General features: G+C 34.6%; 1 protein-coding gene across 3 annotated transcripts in view; it reads right to left on the reverse strand.

Moving 5' to 3' along the window:
• LOC142344923 (dopamine receptor 4-like) overlaps positions 1-18,004 on the reverse strand; it is a 108,395-nt gene that overhangs the window by 56,148 nt on the left and 34,243 nt on the right. The window contains exon 1 of one of the 3 annotated variants that reach the window (XM_075397004.1): positions 14,855-14,885. The exons of 1 other annotated variant lie outside the window; for it this stretch is intronic. The gene's annotated coding sequence lies outside the window, so the exon portion shown is untranslated. Of the gene's footprint in view, positions 1-14,854; positions 14,886-18,004 lie in introns of those variants that run through there. One more of the 3 variants, XM_075397001.1, reaches the window with a different exon arrangement.

Here is an 18,004-nt window from a genome sequence, read left to right on the forward strand (position 1 = left end):
TTAGAAGATAAAACAGCTAAACAGAATATTTTTAGTTGCAGTAGAAAGCAAGTGGGTCCAGTCAATACTGACACCGACTAACAGTTCAGTAAAAATTTAGGATTTGTTATTGTTCAAATAAAATTTTCGAAAAATTATTTTTATTTTAACAGCCATTAAATTCAATAGCTTTCAACGGAAGTCAATAAAAACGCTCAAAGATGCCCCGATGGGGGTACATTTATGCTTGTCATGCATAGGTATTCATTATGAGATCACAATAAGTCTTATGACTATTAAAACAACAAAAAAAGAGGAGAAAATCGAAAATTCAGTAGAAAAGTGCAAGAAGAACGTGTCGAAGCCATTTAAACCATATATTTTTCTATAAAAATTTTATTTGGGATCCACGGAACATTGTTTTTGAGCTAATGGGAGCTGTCAATATTTGGATAATGTGATAAGATTTCAAAAGTAACCAATAATACGAAAATATCCAAAAAAATTTTTAAAAAATTGAAATCTTATGTCTTTGAAGTCATATATCCAATAGTTAGAAGATAAAACAGCTTTACAGAATATTTTTCATTGCAGTAAAAAGCAAGTGGGTCCTGTCAATACTGACACTGACAAAGAGTTCACGAAAAATTTAGGATTTATTGTTGAAAAAATTGTCGAAAAATTGTTTTTATTTTAACAGCCATTAAATTCAATGGCTTTCAACGGAAGTCAATAAACACGCTGAGATATAACCATTAGGGAGGAAAACGATGTTTTTCATGCCTAGATAGTTAAAAAGACATCACAATAAATCTTATGACTGAAAACGATAACAAAAACAGGCAAAAAATCAAAATTCAGTAGAAAAGTGCGAGAAGAAAGTGTCGAAGACAATTAAACCATTAGTTTTTCTCTGAAAACTTTCTCTGTGATCCGCTGAACGTCCTCTCTAAGTCAATTGGATTACAGTTATTTTTTGATAATGTGTATAATGTTTTGATGATGTGATAAAGAGTTCCAAAGTAACCAATAATACAAAAATATCAAAAAAAAAATTAAAAAAAATTGAAATCTTGTGTCATTGAAGTCATATAACCAATTGTTAGAAGATAAACCAGCTAACCAGATTAAATTTGGTTGCAGTAGGAAGGCAGAGGGTGCTGTCACACCTGGACTGACTAACATATCACAATAATAAGTTTATGATTCTTTAATGTTCGAAAAAAAATTCGAAAAATTATATTTTAAGTCTTAACAGCCATTAGCTGCCCCCTCAATGAACTAGATATGTTCACTTAATGCTCATTATGGAACATATTGCACTGTTAGTCAATGAATCCCTGCCATATGACTCCAAAAAATTAGTAAAACTTCAAAAAAAAATTCAAAATTTCATTCAAAATTACGAAAACTCAGAATCGAAGCCAAAAAAAACGTGAGCAATTCCTTGAAAACGACATTTTTTGTTCATTGGGCTTCATTTGACTGTAAAGGAGGTTTGTCATTAATAGAACTTTGATATAAAAAGTGACTTGTCTCTAGGTGACTTAAAAAAGCAAAAAAAAAAGAGAAAAGTTTTATTAAAAAAGGGCTCTCAAATAGAGTTCGAATTTTTTTGATAGTGAACTTCCCTATGAGACCAGAAATAGTCTTTTTTATCGACTTTAGTCTATTAGGAACACAAAATTGGACCATTTTTCGGCGTGAAATTTAATTTTGAAATACTATTTTTATATAAAAAAAGTTTTAATTTGGAGAAAAGTTGCACTAAAAGTGAACAAATATCACGTGTTCACACAAAACTTCAATCCTCGACAACTCCTCGAAAAAAACGAAGTTCAAAAAATCTTTTTAAGTTTGAATTCTACGCTGGACCAGCTTTTTAATGATACCACTCACATTTCTCTACGACGAATATATCGATCGGCCAAAATTCACGGAACAAAAAAAAACCCATTTGAGTATATAGTTCCTCCCCCCACAAGTGGGGTCGGAACAAAAAATCGAGGAAGAGGGGGAAAAGAACGGAAAAAATTCAAAATTTCTGATTAACTTTTTGGAGAAAAATCTTTAAGTTACACGACATTATAACAATCGTATTTGTCTGGCCTTTCGATTCTGTTTCTGTTACTCCTTGGTTACCAATTCATCATACGGCAAATTAAAGGAGAATAGAAAAAACGGTTACAAAACAAGCAAAGTCTTGATCAATAAACACGAAAGGGTTTTTGTTCCAGTAAAACCATGCTCACAACACATCAATCTCTCGGTGTTTCCTCCTAGCATCAAAGCGCATTGAACACTTCCGAATAAACTATTATGAGGTTGTATCTAAAAAATATTCAAAAAGCACAAAAGAGAAGAAATAGTAGTCCAAAAGTCAATACAGCGACCTCAAAAAAATTGTACCAATAAAAAGATCCCAGCAGACTTTGACAATTGGGACAAGATTAAAGTTTAAAAACTACTAGAAGGAGTCTACAGCGTCAGAGTAAAAAAAGCAAAAAATTTTTATCTAAAATTCTAATATGTATTTTTTGTCAAACACTCAAAAGTATGATAGATTGGAATTTTCTGCGCAGATAACAATTGTGAGTTTTTCTGATTGAAGTTCAAATTTAAAAAAAAGCTGTGAAAATGAAAAAAAAATGACTCGCTCCGCGGAACATGTTCACGTCCTCGTTTCTCTTCAGATCACTATAACTCCTCTTCGAGTCGCATAAAAGCCCAGACAGTAAATTACAGCACAACTCAGAACTCAGCTATCGTTATCACACCTATTATTATCTATAAAATGAAACGTATATAAACGCTCATAAAAAACACATACAAAGCATGAAAAGTCAACAAATTCGGAAACCTTGATGCTCAATTTATATCGAGAAACATGAAATTTCCAAAAAAATCTCGACAATTGATTCAGTTTTTTGAGAATTTTTCAATGATCACTTTTCTCTCGGTCAAATGTTGGTCGGCCGAAATAGGCTTCAAAAGTAGGACTGCTTTAAAGTTCCTAAACGCCATTTCATTGCCCGGGCGCTGAATTTCATTAATTTCACAAATAAGTTAAGCGGTGAATTTATGTAATTTCACGATATTCACCGCTTATCTCGCATAATTTGGACAATTTTTTCAAAGCGGAGAATTTATGTAATTTCACCACTAAATTCAGCGGTGAAACTATGTAATTTCACTGCTACCGGGCGATAAGGTTTTTTTCACCGCATTCACCGCCTGATTTATGTAATTTCACCGCATTCTGGATTCACCGCATTTTGGATCTATTGTTTTGAAAATGGTTATTGGGCTTAACTTTTTCTACATACCCAAAACATCATCTTGCGGTTTTTCATTTTGTACATTACTGGTGAACGCTTTTTCTACATACCCTAGCATCAAAGCGCATTGAACACTTCCGAATAAACTATTATGAGGTTGTATCTAAAAAACTATTCAAAAAGCACAAAAGAGAAGAAATAGTAGTCCAAAAGTCAATACAGCGACCTCAAAAAAATTGTAGCAATAAAAAGATCCTAGCAGATTTTGACAATTGGGACAAGATTAAAGTTTAAAAACTACTAGAAGGAGTCTACAGCGTCAGAGTAAAAAAAGCAAAAAATTTTTATCTAAAATTCTAATATGTATTTTTTGTCAAACACTCAAAAGTATGATAGATTGGAATTTTCTGCGCAGATAACAATTGTGAGTTTTTCTGATTGAAGTTCAAATTTAAAAAAAACTGCTGTGAAAATGAAAAAAAAATGACTCGCTCCGCGGAATATGTTCACGTCCTCGTTTCTCTTCAGATCACTATAACTCCTCCCCGAGTCGCATAAAAGCCCAGACAGTAAATTACAGCACAACTCAGAACTCAGCTATCGTTATCACACCTATTATTATCTATAAAATGAAACGTATATAAACGCTCATAAAAAACACATACAAAGCATGAAAAGTCAACAAATTCGGAAACTTTGATGCTCAATTTATATCGAGAAACATGAAATTTCCAAAAAAATCTCGACAAATGATTCAGTTTTTTGAGAATTTTTCAATGATCACTTTTCTCTCGGTCAAAAGTTGGTCGGCCGAAATAGGCTTCAAAAGTAGGACTGCTTCAAAGTTCCTAAACGCCATTTCATTGCCCGGGCGCTGAATTTCATTAATTTCACAAATAAGTTAAGCGGTGAATTTATGTAATTTCACGATATTCACCGCTTATCTCGCATAATTTGGACAATTTTTTCAAAGCGGAGAATTTATGTAATTTCACCACTAAATTCAGCGGTGAAACTATGTAATTTCACTGCTACCGGGCGATAAGGTTTTTTTCACCGCATTCACCGCCTGATTTATGTAATTTCACCGCATTCTGGATTCACCGCATTTTGGATCTATTGTTTTGAAAATGGTTATTGGGCTTAACTTTTTCTACATACCCAAAACATCATCTTGCGGTTTTTCATTTTGTACATTACTGGTGAACGCTTTTTCTACATATCCTAGCATCAAAGCGCATTGAACACTTCCGAATAAACTATTATGAGGTTGTATCTAAAAAAATATTCAAAAAGCACAAAAGAGAAGAAATAGTAGTCCAAAAGTCAATACAGCGACCTCAAAAAAATTGTAGCAATAAAAAGATCCTAGCAGATTTTGACAATTGGGACAAGATTAAAGTTTAAAAACTACTAGAAGGAGTCTACAGCGTCAGAGTAAAAAAAGCAAAAAATTTTTATCTAAAATTCTAATATGTATTTTTTGTCAAACACTCAAAAGTATGATAGATTGGAATTTTCTGCGCAGATAACAATTGTGAGTTTTTCTGATTGAAGTTCAAATTTAAAAAAAAACTGCTGTGAAAATGAAAAAAAAATGACTCGCTCCGCGGAATATGTTCACGTCCTCGTTTCTCTTCAGATCACTATAACTCCTCTTCGAGTCGTATAAAAGCCCAGACAGTAAATTAAAGCACAACTCAGAACTCAGCTATCGTTATCACACCTATTATTATCTATAAAATGAACCGTATATAAACGCTCATAAAAAACACATACAAAGCATGAAAAGTCTACAAATTCGGAAACTTTGATGCTCAATTTATATCGAGAAACATGAAATTTCCAAAAAAATCTCGACAAATGATTCAGTTTTTTGAGAATTTTTCAATGATCACTTTTCTCTCGGTCAAAAGTTGGTCGGCCGAAATAGGCTTCAAAAGTTGAACTGCTTTAAAGTTCCTAAACGCCATTTCATTGCCCGGGCGGTGAATTTCATTAATTTCTCAAATAAGTTAAGCGGTGAATTTATGTAATTTCACTGCATTCACCGCTTATCTCGCATAATTTGGACATTTTTTTCAAAGTGGAGAATTTATGTAATTTCACCACTAAATTCAGCGGTGAAATTATGTAATTTCACCGCATTCACTGCTTATCTTACATAACTTGGACAATTTTTTATCGAAGCGGTGAATTTATGTAATTTCACCGCTAAATTCAGCGGTGAAATTATGTAATTTCAGCGCTACCAGGCGATAAAGTTTTTTTCACCGCATTCACCGCCTGATTTATGCAATTTCACCGCATCCACCGCTTATCTTACAAAATTTCCCTTATTCACCGCTTATCCTACATAATTTTGCGTTGAATGGCGGTGACACCTCGGCCCGGGTGGGGGACGGCACAATAAATCAGCAAGAGTGAAAAAAAATGCACGATGAACGAATGAATCTCAAATAAAGTTATGAAATTTTGGATCTATTGTTTTGAAAAAGGTTATTGGGCTTAACTTTTTCTACATACCCAAAACACTATCTTGCGGTTTTTCATTTTGTACATTACCGGTGAACGCCGTATTGGCCGACAGGGCAACTAGCCGACAACATAAAAATGATTAATTCAGCGGACAATTTGCGTGAAGTTGAAAAGTAATGAAAATGGCAATATGTAGGGGTGTGCGGGCGGGCTGGGCGGCGGGGGGGGGGGTGACATGAGTTGATCGAAATTCTACCTTGTCAAACAAAAAACACTACGATTTTTAACATTTGTATTAGAGATAACAACTATCGATTAACTTTCACTGTATGCTAACATATTAATTCGGCTAAATTGTTTGTCGGCCTCGTGGGTAATAAATACAGCCAGGTTCGGGCTTCAAAGCTGGAAGATTTCACTGCAGTATAAAATATTAATTTTTCGTGCCCGAAATTTTTTTGCTATCTATCAAATAATTGTTGAATGGGAAATATTTCTCCTGAGATTAATAGGAAGAGAATGACATGTGGAAAGTTGATGTCTAACAAATAACAACAACATTTTTTGCTGTGACAACTGTGCCCCTTGGCACAGTTAGTATGACTTAGATCATCCAAAAAAGTAATGGGAGTAAACGAGATATGTATCTTTTGTCAAAGCACATCTTAAAAATTGCAGACCTAGCCCAGAAAAAATGTTGGCCTTCTTGTGTTATGGCTTAAGTAATTTACAAATGGATCAGGTTTTATAAATATTTAGAAGAATTGAATTTCTGTTGAAAAATAGAGCACATGCTTTAAGAGCAATTACTTACTGACACTATCAGTTCAAATTGATTCAAAAGGAGAAGATAGAAAACGTTCAAGAATTCATATTTTGTTTGAAAAAAAATTAGTGTATCCATTTAGAAAAACCCTTTGAGCTCTATACATCTAAACATCTATACAAAATAAATAATATCTCACTAACTGGCCTATGATACCTGCCATTAGGCAGAGTAAGAGACAAGAGAACCAACAAAATCAAACAGAAAACAACAAGCATTAATTAAGACCAAAAATTAATTTCAATATACTTTAAAAAAACACTTGTTGAAAAGTTGAAATATCGTCAGATAAAAACTAAACTAAAACAATTGACTCGTATGTTACCAGAAAAATAATAAGAGACCTGTCTTTGAGAATAATTAACAAACATACCAAAAACACAAAAGGGCAAAGTTAAAAAAAAGTTCATAATTTTTTAAAACAATTAAGTTCAAGGTCAAAAAAAATTATTAGCTATCAACTGAGTATTCGTAATGGCGCCATTTATACGATCAAGCGAAACCATTGCGGCCTGCCATTAAAAAGAACTTAATGCGGTTACAAAAAGAAAAGGTACAGTGAAAAATCACGGTAGCGAAGTCTAAAAACGAAAAAAAAATTACAGTCGCGCCTTCTTTCAACGGCACTGACGAGATATGTGACTCTTCATTAAGGAGATAATCGAACAAGACCGCAAAAGACAATTTCCGGAATTAGAAATTGTCCAAAAAAGATATGAAAATTCATTGTATTAACGCCAAATACCATTACTTAAAAGATAAAAGAGCACTGAAGACTACATTCTGATTCACTTGAAAAAGAATGTGGCCTCTTTCTTTGCTAAGACAACGCTAATTGTTACAAAATCAGAAATAAAGTAGCCAATCATTTTGAAAATTATCTATTTTAAAAGAATTTTTTCAAAACAATCAGTTATAGCAGTCATAAGCTTTCAACTAAAATTAGATAAAAATAGATCAACTTGCTACTTATAAAGATGTCAGTTTGATATGTCATTAGAAGACTTAGTCAAAAGACTACAGAATAACAACGAATACAAGCAGAACTCAAACATTCAAACAATTTTACGCAAATGATGCTAAAGCCAAAAAAAGATAAGCTTCTTGTTGAACTTCTGTGTGTTCAGCATCCTTAATTTTTATTTGATTTTGACCTGTCGATAGTTTAATTTTGATTTGAAGTTACTGTGTTCAATAACCGACATTAAAAAGGTGGAATTCAAAAAACAGAAAAAAATAAAGCGCCCCGTTGTAATACGAGTATACACTGAATTGGAAAAATCTAAATTAGACCAAGGCTGGTCTTGTTATTGCTGCGTCTCAATTAATAAATTAAAATTGTTACGATAGGGCTATTTTGATCGAAAACTTGATAAAAATAGTAAATTTGTATAATTGTCGAGACGAAAATCGAAAAGACGTTATGTCTAAATTGAAAGCAATAGGTAGTTTTTTTGTGAGGTCCTTGTATACCAAGTTAAACATTTGATAAAGCATACTCAGTTGCAAGACTACAAAGAAAATCAAAAACAGACAAACCTCAAGAATTCATTAAAAAGTTACAAAAAGAATTCGTCGGAGCCTTAAGGACCACGTGATTTACTCAGAAAACAATATTTTTCTTTTGGCCGTCATTTTAATATACATAGAACACTTATGGTTACCTGGTACCTCATATGAAAACAGATTGGCCTCTAGTTGGTTTGAAAAAATTTGAGATGCAAAAAATATTTTGAAAAGGACAGACCCGAAGTCCAATCAGCACCATTCTTCAATGAAAAAATCAACGAAGAGGCCAAAATTGGCAATGATATCCTTGATGAACTTTCGAAAAAATCAATTGATAGCTAGATTTTTGCAAGTGTTTTTTTAGGCTGACGATAAATTGGTAAGTGAAAAACACAAGATGGCTTTTATAAAAATATCTTTTTAACTTATAGAAAGAACCGCTAAAATTTTGATTCTAAAACCTTTGCCAAGAATGGGAGTCAAGAGTAGCCCTTATCTGAGAAAACAGAGATCGTGTCCGCAGTTTTATGTCTCCATCCACCAGCAAACTGGAAAAAGTGGGCAAATAAGCTTTTTCGATGCCATTTTTTATGAAAAAAGGAAAAAAATGGTGAATTTTCATAAAAAATTGACCATAAATCGACGAAAACAGTTGGGTCAGACGTTTCATCAACTCTCCTTTATCTCACCACCTAAAACCAATGTTAGTATTGCTAACAATTTTTATCATGTTTTTATCAAAATTACGAAAAAAGTGAACAAAACAACGGAAGTCAGGCTGACGTTCAAAAAAGTGTAAACCTCTGTTACCCCTCAGAAAAAAAACGAAATTCAAAATAATCTTTATAGTTTGAAATGCTACGTTTGACAAGATTTCTGATCATACAGTTCACACCTCTGAACGATGATTTTACTGACCGGCGAAACTTGACAGGACAAAAAACCAGTTGAGCTTATAGTTCCTACCTCATTAAAGTGGGTCGGAACAATAAAAACATGAAGAGCACAAAAACAGACTTTACACTGACAAGGCATTTGAAGACGCAATATTTTATCTGAACCTTCAAATACCAATTAAACAGTTGGTTTCGAAAGAGCTTTTGCCTGCTAAAAAACTCAAAACAATTTCAGCATCTCGAGTTTAATCTGTTAAAATTTGTAAATGAGATCAATATCACAAAATTGACACGGTAAAGACGAAAAACAACGTGCCCTAAAAAATTTGTACATGCCCTACTGTCATCATTGCGTTAGTAGCCGCAAGTATTTAAGCTGAGACAAGCTATAACATGGAACACTTGCTTTCCTTGCTTCGCCATCTGAATTTTTCTCCGTTTTAAGTTTGTTCACTAAGAATTTCATAAGTATTTCATAAGTATTGTTCACAAGTATTTTGAATGAATAGCTACTGGAAATTTTTCGCGTGGCGTCCTTTTCCCCCTAGCAACAGTGGTTAGATCATTAAATTTTCAAAAACAGTTTGTTTTCGAAACAATTCAAAAGTGAAGAATTTGGGAACGATCAAATGGAGTACAGATGCAAAGATTATTGGAAAAAGGCAATCAGTTAGTTGCTTTAAAATCGCAATCTACTAGGAATAATGTTTGTTAGTGCAGACAACTAAAATTTTTAATTCCAATTGAATCATCAACTGCACTGTAAAATGGCAAACCAGAAGTTGGTGTCAGAGCAAATCAGCGCTGAATCAGGGACATTCTGTTTGTTTTTGGATGGCCAGTACCCTGTTCATGTCACAAATTACACTGGCTGGTATCGATTTTTGAGTAATATTTACTAGATAAAAATATTATTCTCAGAGTAACTCCCGCCAAAAGGGCTTCAATGATACGCGACTCGAACTGCCGCGTGGGTAATTTCAACATTCACTTTGCGTAGCAAGTCGTAACAACAAATCTAACGGGAGTTTGTGGCAATAGCCTCCAGCAAGTATAAAAATTTTGTGTACTATTATATTAATTACCAGTTATAAGCTAAAAAAGTGTGACATTATTGTACTTTGACTTACAATTGGGGTATTAGTAATTTGCAGACTATAAAAGAAACATCTAGCCTGAGGGAACTCTATGACCTCAAAATAATCATAATGAAAGAAAAACTGAGCATAAATGAAGTTAAAATACTAAGAAATTATTAAAGTTTTTACTCTTGAAATGAGTTGGTTCAGCGTTGAAATGCTGTGAGACTCAACTCCGGTAACGTGCTCATAATTATTTTTACTTCACTGACAAAACGCCAACTATTATCAATTTGAAAGGAAGCAATATAATTGCTGCAAAGTTGCAAACTCTGCTTAAAATTAGACCCCAGGATCTTTTCTTGTGTCAAACCCGTACCGAACGCCAAGAGTAAATCAGTACTTGGCAATTGTAAAAGCACATCTCCCATGTAATATATTTTGCTTGCTTTCTGGCCTGAAATTTGTTTGTTTCAGGCGCATATTAACGGCGCAGAAGACAATTTTCAACAGGATCGGTGGCGCAGAAGGGAGAACAAACGTCTAGGGATAGTAACATCGTGGCTGCGAATCCCCTACGGAGCTTTATTTTTGCACTTGGCCCAAGTCCAACCATTATAAAATCATACTGAACGCAGGCCTGACAAGTCAAAAAAGTTACGTGAGTCAGTCTATGATTCAGTAACGATGAGGAATTGAATTGTTATTGGCCCAGTACTGAATCGCACTGAGGGTTATGTACAGGAACGTGGAAAATGATTCATTCAACTTGTATGGAAGCAATATATGCATTACAAAATGGGGAAATTTGTGATGGATTAGAGATTGCAAAATATTATTAATTCAAACAGCTAAACATTTTAATGAGGCAATTTTAAAGCCACGTTCAACGAAAGCCAAGTTAAGAGAAAGATATCTAGAAAATCACATTGAGTGATAAAACAACATGGCAAAGCTGCCAAAATATTTTGAAAATGAAACAAAAAGAGCGACACTTTGGACTCAAATTAGCGTCGAAAGGGTTAAATTGAGATTGGAACAAAAGCTAAGAATTGTCTAGACATAAAAATGGTACAATGCCGAGGCGACAATTTCGGAGAAGGCATAACGCACATCAAACTCTACGCTCAGGCTACTAAACTTAGATTTTGCAAGAGAACGGTTATCTTGCAAGAGTCTTACAGGATGACTTTACTTCAGACCAGCCTAATATCACAAGATTTCAAAAGAATCTTACAAGATAACCGTCCATTTATGACTAGGGTGAAACTATATTAATCAAAAGGAGGTATCGAATAAGACAACTTCCTGTCACTAAAAAATATCTTTCTGTTCTGTAATTTTCCAAACCGCTGACTCTAAAAACCACAACGGATCATTCATTGGCATTTTGGTTTGAAGAAAACAAATTATCAGACAAATGGAAGCTTACACAGAGTTTGGATGCAACAATAACATTTGGAAATAAAACACCCAGAAAAAAGAGCTTATTCTTATAGGCAAAAAGTTGCTGAGATGATTAAAGGTCACAAGTTTTTCCTGGCATAAATGATTCTCCTAACAACTAAATCAAATCAGCGTTTTATCTAATACTGCTCGTTGTGTTCTTCGGGTGTAAATGCAGTTAGAGTTGACAGTTAAAAGAAAGAGCTTATTGAATTTTTATTAAAATTAAATAACTTTAGTAGAAAAAAAACAATGTTTTAAATAAAAATTTATTGAAATCTTTCATTGTGATACAAGTTAGCTGAAAAGATTTTCTTAAAAAAGATAAGTTTGAAACACCAAAAAATATTCTGAAAAATAAATTCAATAAAGTTTGACCTAAAATAAGGAAAACGGCTATATTGTGTTTTTAGATAACTGCGATAGAAAACAGACACACACAGCCCTCATTTTCGGGAAGACAAAAATCGGTTGTTGAAACCGTTGATTCGACAAAATTCATATGAATTCGTTATATAACGACTAAATACTCATGAAGGGCTTTGCTCGGATAGTTATTTCAGTTTCAACAAATGTCCCTGGAGGTTGGTGGCAGAGCACAGCAGCGCTAAATCAGTCTAGAGGCTTTCTGTTTTATTTACATGGGCAGCACTCTGTTCATGTCACAATTAAAACTAACCAGTCTTGTTTTTTTTGAGAAAATTTACAGCATGGTAAAAAATATGTTCAACTTTACTCCCGCCAACAAGGTTTGCTTTATATGTGATTCAAATTTCCGCGTGGATAATTGTAATATTTAATTTGCGTATTTCAGGTCATTTCATTTAATATTTCAAATCTCAACCACTAAGCTAAAAGGGCTTTGTGGTAACTGCCTAAAATTAGCTTTTTAAAATAACATGTGTACTACTATAGTAATTATCAGTTATAAGCTACAAAAGTATGACATTAATCTGCTCAGATTTAATTTTGGACTTCGAGTAATTTTCACTCTAAACAGGATATTTTTAGCCTGGGCGAACTATGACCCCAGTATAAAAATAATGAAGAAAAACTGTACTTTAAGAACTTAAAATTTACTAGAGAAGCACTGTTTCAAAACTTAATTACCTTCTTACTCGTGGAATGTGCTGCTTCAGCGCTGAAATGCTCTGAGACAAAAGCGCGTGTCGGTTTAATGATAGTTTAAGCAAAAAAATATTTTAAAATATAATTCTATAAAAACTTAAACTGCTAAAATATTTTGTTAATTGTTGCATTGACAATTAAAAACATTCCGGTTAGTAAAACACAAAATAGACAGGAAAGTAATATGAAGGGAAACTCTACAATGGTAGTTCTGATCTTAGAACTCAAACATATTAAAAGCTTTGGCTTTAGATTCCATCGATTTCTGCTTCAAAAATAAAAAATTTACAAAATATCTTTATGCATGTTCTGAAAACGAAAAAAAAACAAACTATAGTCAAAGAACATCATGAATTGTTTGCTATTTATTTACCTAACGCGACCAAAATTTGTCACTAATACAGATAAATCTCGAAATAGCCCTTGGTTTCTCACTCAATGGATAATATTTTTTTATCATGATTAATTTCCGTGAAACCTCTATTTACCGCTCCAACTCAGATTTAGTTTACCGCTCGAACTAGTCTGTGGCCTTAAATACGTTCACCATTTTTTTGTTTTTCTTTAAAATGAGCGCGATGGTTGGACGATTTTTTTTAGGTAAGAAATTGCCATGGATTTGGTGCTAACTAAATGATAACTGATACTGACAGCCAAAACTAAGAAAAAGAATAAAAGAATAGTTTCAAACTGGAAAAAATATGAGTAAGCTCAGAAGCGTATGAACTCAGAAGTACACCACGGGGGTGGGGGGTGGCGGGTTAGAAAACTGATAAATTTTTAACTGATAAATCCATTTGAGTCTCCCCCAGTGATTCTGGAAATTTTATCGTGTAAGATCTGATAAGATGTTGACTAAGAATTTTTATCGTGTAAGATCTAATCAGATCTTAAACGATAAAAATTCCTCTTATCAGATCTTAAACGATAAAAATTCTGGTAAGAGGAATTTTTATCGTGTAAGATCTGATAAGACATCTTATAAGATAAACATTCCCTTATCAGAATTTTTATCGTGTAAGATCTGATAAGACGGAATTTTTATTGTGTAAGATCTGATATGACATGTTTTAATTATTTCAATATAACCGTATAACGTAGTCAGGGTCCAACGAAGGTAAAAAAAATAATCGGTCAGCTAACCAATTGTGAAACAAAGAAAATGCTTGTTGATTATGTTTTGGCGGCAGTTTTATTGTGAGTCTTAACTGGGTACTATGGCTAAACTTAGCAGTCCAAGATATTTTTGGTCTTTGAAAAAAATTTTCAGCCTTGTTTAATAATCACCGCTTCGGAGAAAGCCCCTGCCACTCAAATAATGTTTTTTACAATATCTTATAATTCTTAAAAGACAGTATAAGATATTTTTCTCTTTGTTGCTCGGACACTTAAGTGTTGCATGCTGTAGTTTTTCGGCTACTGCTTAAGAGCAACTCTGAATTGTCTTCAATACGAAGAATATACCATACTTCAGGAATTTATATAAGGGGAAATTTTTATCGTGTAAGATCTGATAAGACGGAATTTTTTATCGTGTAAGATCATATAAGAGGAATTTTTATCCTGTAAGATCTTATAAGAGGAATTTTTATCGTGTAAGATCTTATAAGAGGAATTTTTATCGTGTAAGATCTTATAAGAGGAATTTTTATCGTGTAAGATCTATTAAGAGGAATTTCTATCGTATAAGATCTGAGAAACGTCTTATCAGATCTGATAAGAAGATGCATCCCCTTACAGGCTATTAGCAAGATGGTTTTGTCAGAAATTTGTCAGATCTTACACGATAAAAATTCCACAATCATTGGGGTCTAATTATGCTGGAGCAGAAAAATATTTACGCTATAACCCCCCCCCCCCCCTCGGACTAATACCCAGCACTCGCATGCTAAAATCTTCGTGTCAGCGCAGTAGGTCCCTCAAGCGACTAATATTTATGCTCTAACATAAACGTACAAACGGAGACTTAGCAGGCAAACGGGATCAAACTTCAAAACTGATCCAATTATTTTTTGAGCTTATTCTGTTAGTTTGTTCCTTTCATCCTCCTTACTTGCAGATTATTGAAAAAATGGGAGGACAAAATTATGACGTCTATGTTGAACTCACATTCTTATAATTTTAAAAAAAAATGATTTCACGCGGTATAGAATATGATTGACGACTGATGTAAATATAAATGAAGGTGCGGCTCTATAATGGTTCGGTATCGAGCCAAAATCGAAAACAACTAACTCCACAACGAATTTGGATTGTGGAAAGACTGGATCCAGGTGAAGCTTTAATATATGAGGTCAGATCAGAATCGGAGTCAAATTGGAATTGGAAATAATTTGGCGATACACGTAAGGTAAGTTGCCTTCGCTGTCGGAAATAAGACGTGTCTGTTTTTTTTTGGGGGGGGGGGTGTCATGGGGTAAAGAATAAAGGGACAAGAAGTAAGCTGGTGTTGAGTGGCAATCAAAAGGTGAACTAATCCCACAAATTAAAGATGAGAAAGCAGATCAAAGAGAAGCGGCTGAACACCTTAGGCGCCACATTACCACAATTACCACGGAGACCTATCATTACTATCGTAACAGAAAATTAGCCAATCAGAGTCGAGCGAACGGCAATAACAATTTAGAGGTTACCGAAGAGGGATAAAATGGGAAACGAAGCAGATCTAGTTATAACTTGAGTTATAACTGGAACCATAAGGACATCGCCGGCACTTTTATCCAAACATAACGAACATGTGGTATGGTTAGACAAACCGACATCTCTAGTTAGCAAATTGAAAACAGCAAATGGGGGCGAAAAGGGAATGGGTGGATAATCAACCGTCTAATATTGCAATCATGGCCATCTCAGAGCAAGAAAAGAAGGAAAAAAGAATTAGGAAGAAAGTCAAATCACGAGCGCGAAATAAGTTTAAAAGCAGACCAGTAGATCAAACACGCACATGTACTACAAGTTAGGTCTCTGATCAATTTGAAAGTAGTCAATGAGATAAAGAAGAGAGTGAATATGAGGAAGGGGAAGAAGAAGGGTTTGCGGGGTGGGGGTGGGAGGAGGGGGGGGGGGGGGGTAGAGGGCTCACGTTCGCAGGGTGTAAGGTACAAATGAATACAGGAGGTACCTTTCAACCTCAATTAGCCAGTCACCACTACCAGTTACTTAGTTGGATAATCCAATCCTCGCCCAACACCCCACACCTCACACCCTGACCCCCCCCCACCCCCCGCCCCACCCTCTTTTTCTCAACTAGACTTAACTAAATCTCCCTTTTGTAACCCTCCACCACTTTGGCCTATCCGTGCTGATTGCGGACTTAAATGCCCCAGATTAGATTACATTGTTAAACTAATCATGTAGATAGATGGTTACGGCCTGCTTGCTAAATCTGTCTGATTTCAACAATTGGAAAATCTTTTGTCATACCCATAGAGATGCTCGAAATTAGAGAGAAATGCTACTGAAATACTCGAAAAGAGGCAAGAGTATTGATTAAACATCAGTTATTCCAGACGAAATATTTCTCAACTTAAAAAGAAAATTTATATTCTGCATGCCGTTCAACATAAAACCCTTAAAATTTGGACTACGAAACATCCCACTCGCAATTATTGGTTGTACAAAAATTTTTAATCTCAATAAAAAGAAATTCAATGAATTATTATTACTGTCCTTAATCAACTTGAAAAAACATACGTTAGCAAAGACTATACGCCAGTCACTGAAGTAAATTTTTACCGTACCAAGAAAACATCAACTTGAAATACCTTGATAGGAACGTGATGCACATTTTTGGGGTAAGAAGGCGTCACGTTACTTACTGCTAAATTTTGTTCTTTTGTTGTTCTTTTGAAAGCGCGGATCTTTTCTGTTTCGCCCCCCCCCCCTGTGTTTTTTACGCCCCAGTTACAAATTATATGTTGTTATATAGCACGTTACTATGTAAAAAAAAATAGCGCGTGCGCCTGGGGGCGTAAAAAATATGAGCCCACTAAGCTGGGGTGGGCAAAACGTAGTAGATCCGAAAGCGGCATGCGTTTCATTATCTCAATCAAATTTAGTTTCAGCCTAGTTGACGACCCTTCCTAAAGGCACTTAAATTCGAGTTATAAATGTTCGAGACTTTTCTTTCATTTCATTAACTCTATTTTAACTTGTCACCTATGCCCAATTTTTGATAAAACCAAAACGGACAACCATCGGGGCTGTAAACAGTCCGTAACCGTTTAGCCCCCCAATCCTTCCCCTTGTTATTTAGTTCAAATTTATTGAGTTCATATTCATAATCGCTGTAAAAGTCATATCTTTAACTTTGATTTTTCATGACTTTCAATGCCAAACCTTTTTATTCATTATCATACATGAGTTTCATCGTGCCACACTTAACTTTGATAGTAAATGCGGGTATAAACCACACCTTTTTAAGCTATTATTTAACAAGCATACAAGCTTATAGAAGAACATACAGCAAAACAAACTCTTGAAAACCAGTCGTTGTCTCTGAAAGCGGATCAGACTAAAAAAATAACAGGGACAATTGCTTTCAAACGACGGGGGAATGGCTGGTTTCGTCAGTAGCTGGGCTCAGGGTAGCTAGCCTAAGATTAACTAGCAGCAGTAAAAAAAATTTTAAAAAAAGTGAATTAGGGGAATACTCGGTGACATAATGCCTTACGAGTTTTGCTTCCTTATCCCATTTCCGAGTACAGAAAGTGGAATAGTCAAAAAACAGGAAATTATTACGCAAAAGTCCGATAGTATGGAAAGACTCTTACCGAACCAACAGGACTTATGATAATTATCACAAACCTCGTTTGAGGGCAATTAAAAATGAGAACGATTGGTACCAGAAAAAGTTCCGACTCAGTAAAAATAGCTAAGATGACCTTCCCCCTGCATCGTTCATTGCACTCCGAACATTAGATGCAATCCGCTCAATGCAGTTCTCTAGTCCATGCGACTAGAGGTCCCACATTTGCTAATAAGATTGACTGGGGCCTGAGCGGGTGAGGCTGCGGGTTCTCTTTTGAACCAACGCATAGGCTGACGACGGGGATAGTCGAACATATACATAGGTAGCGAAGCCTGATCTTTCTTAGATTATAGCACGTTCTAGTTCAGCTATAACTCTCTGACCCTAAGTCTAGCGAAAGAGCATTTAAAATTTCAGTGTTTGATTAAGCCCTTCTTACATTCAAACAGATACTCTAGCTGATTCTGATTTACAGTTTTGCACCTGCTGACACGCAAGTGCAAAAGTTTTTGTTTCTAGGCACAAAATTTTCTAAAGGTAAAACAGTATCCTCCCCAGGTTAGGGTGTTTCTTTGCGACAGTGATCAGACAAAACCCTCCACACAGCGCAAAGCGTGCATAATATAATTTAATAA

The sequence above is a fragment of the Convolutriloba macropyga genome, chromosome 8 (genome assembly GCF_964194025.1).
Source record: "Convolutriloba macropyga chromosome 8, txConMacr16.3, whole genome shotgun sequence".
NCBI lineage: Eukaryota > Metazoa > Xenacoelomorpha > Acoela > Convolutidae > Convolutriloba > Convolutriloba macropyga.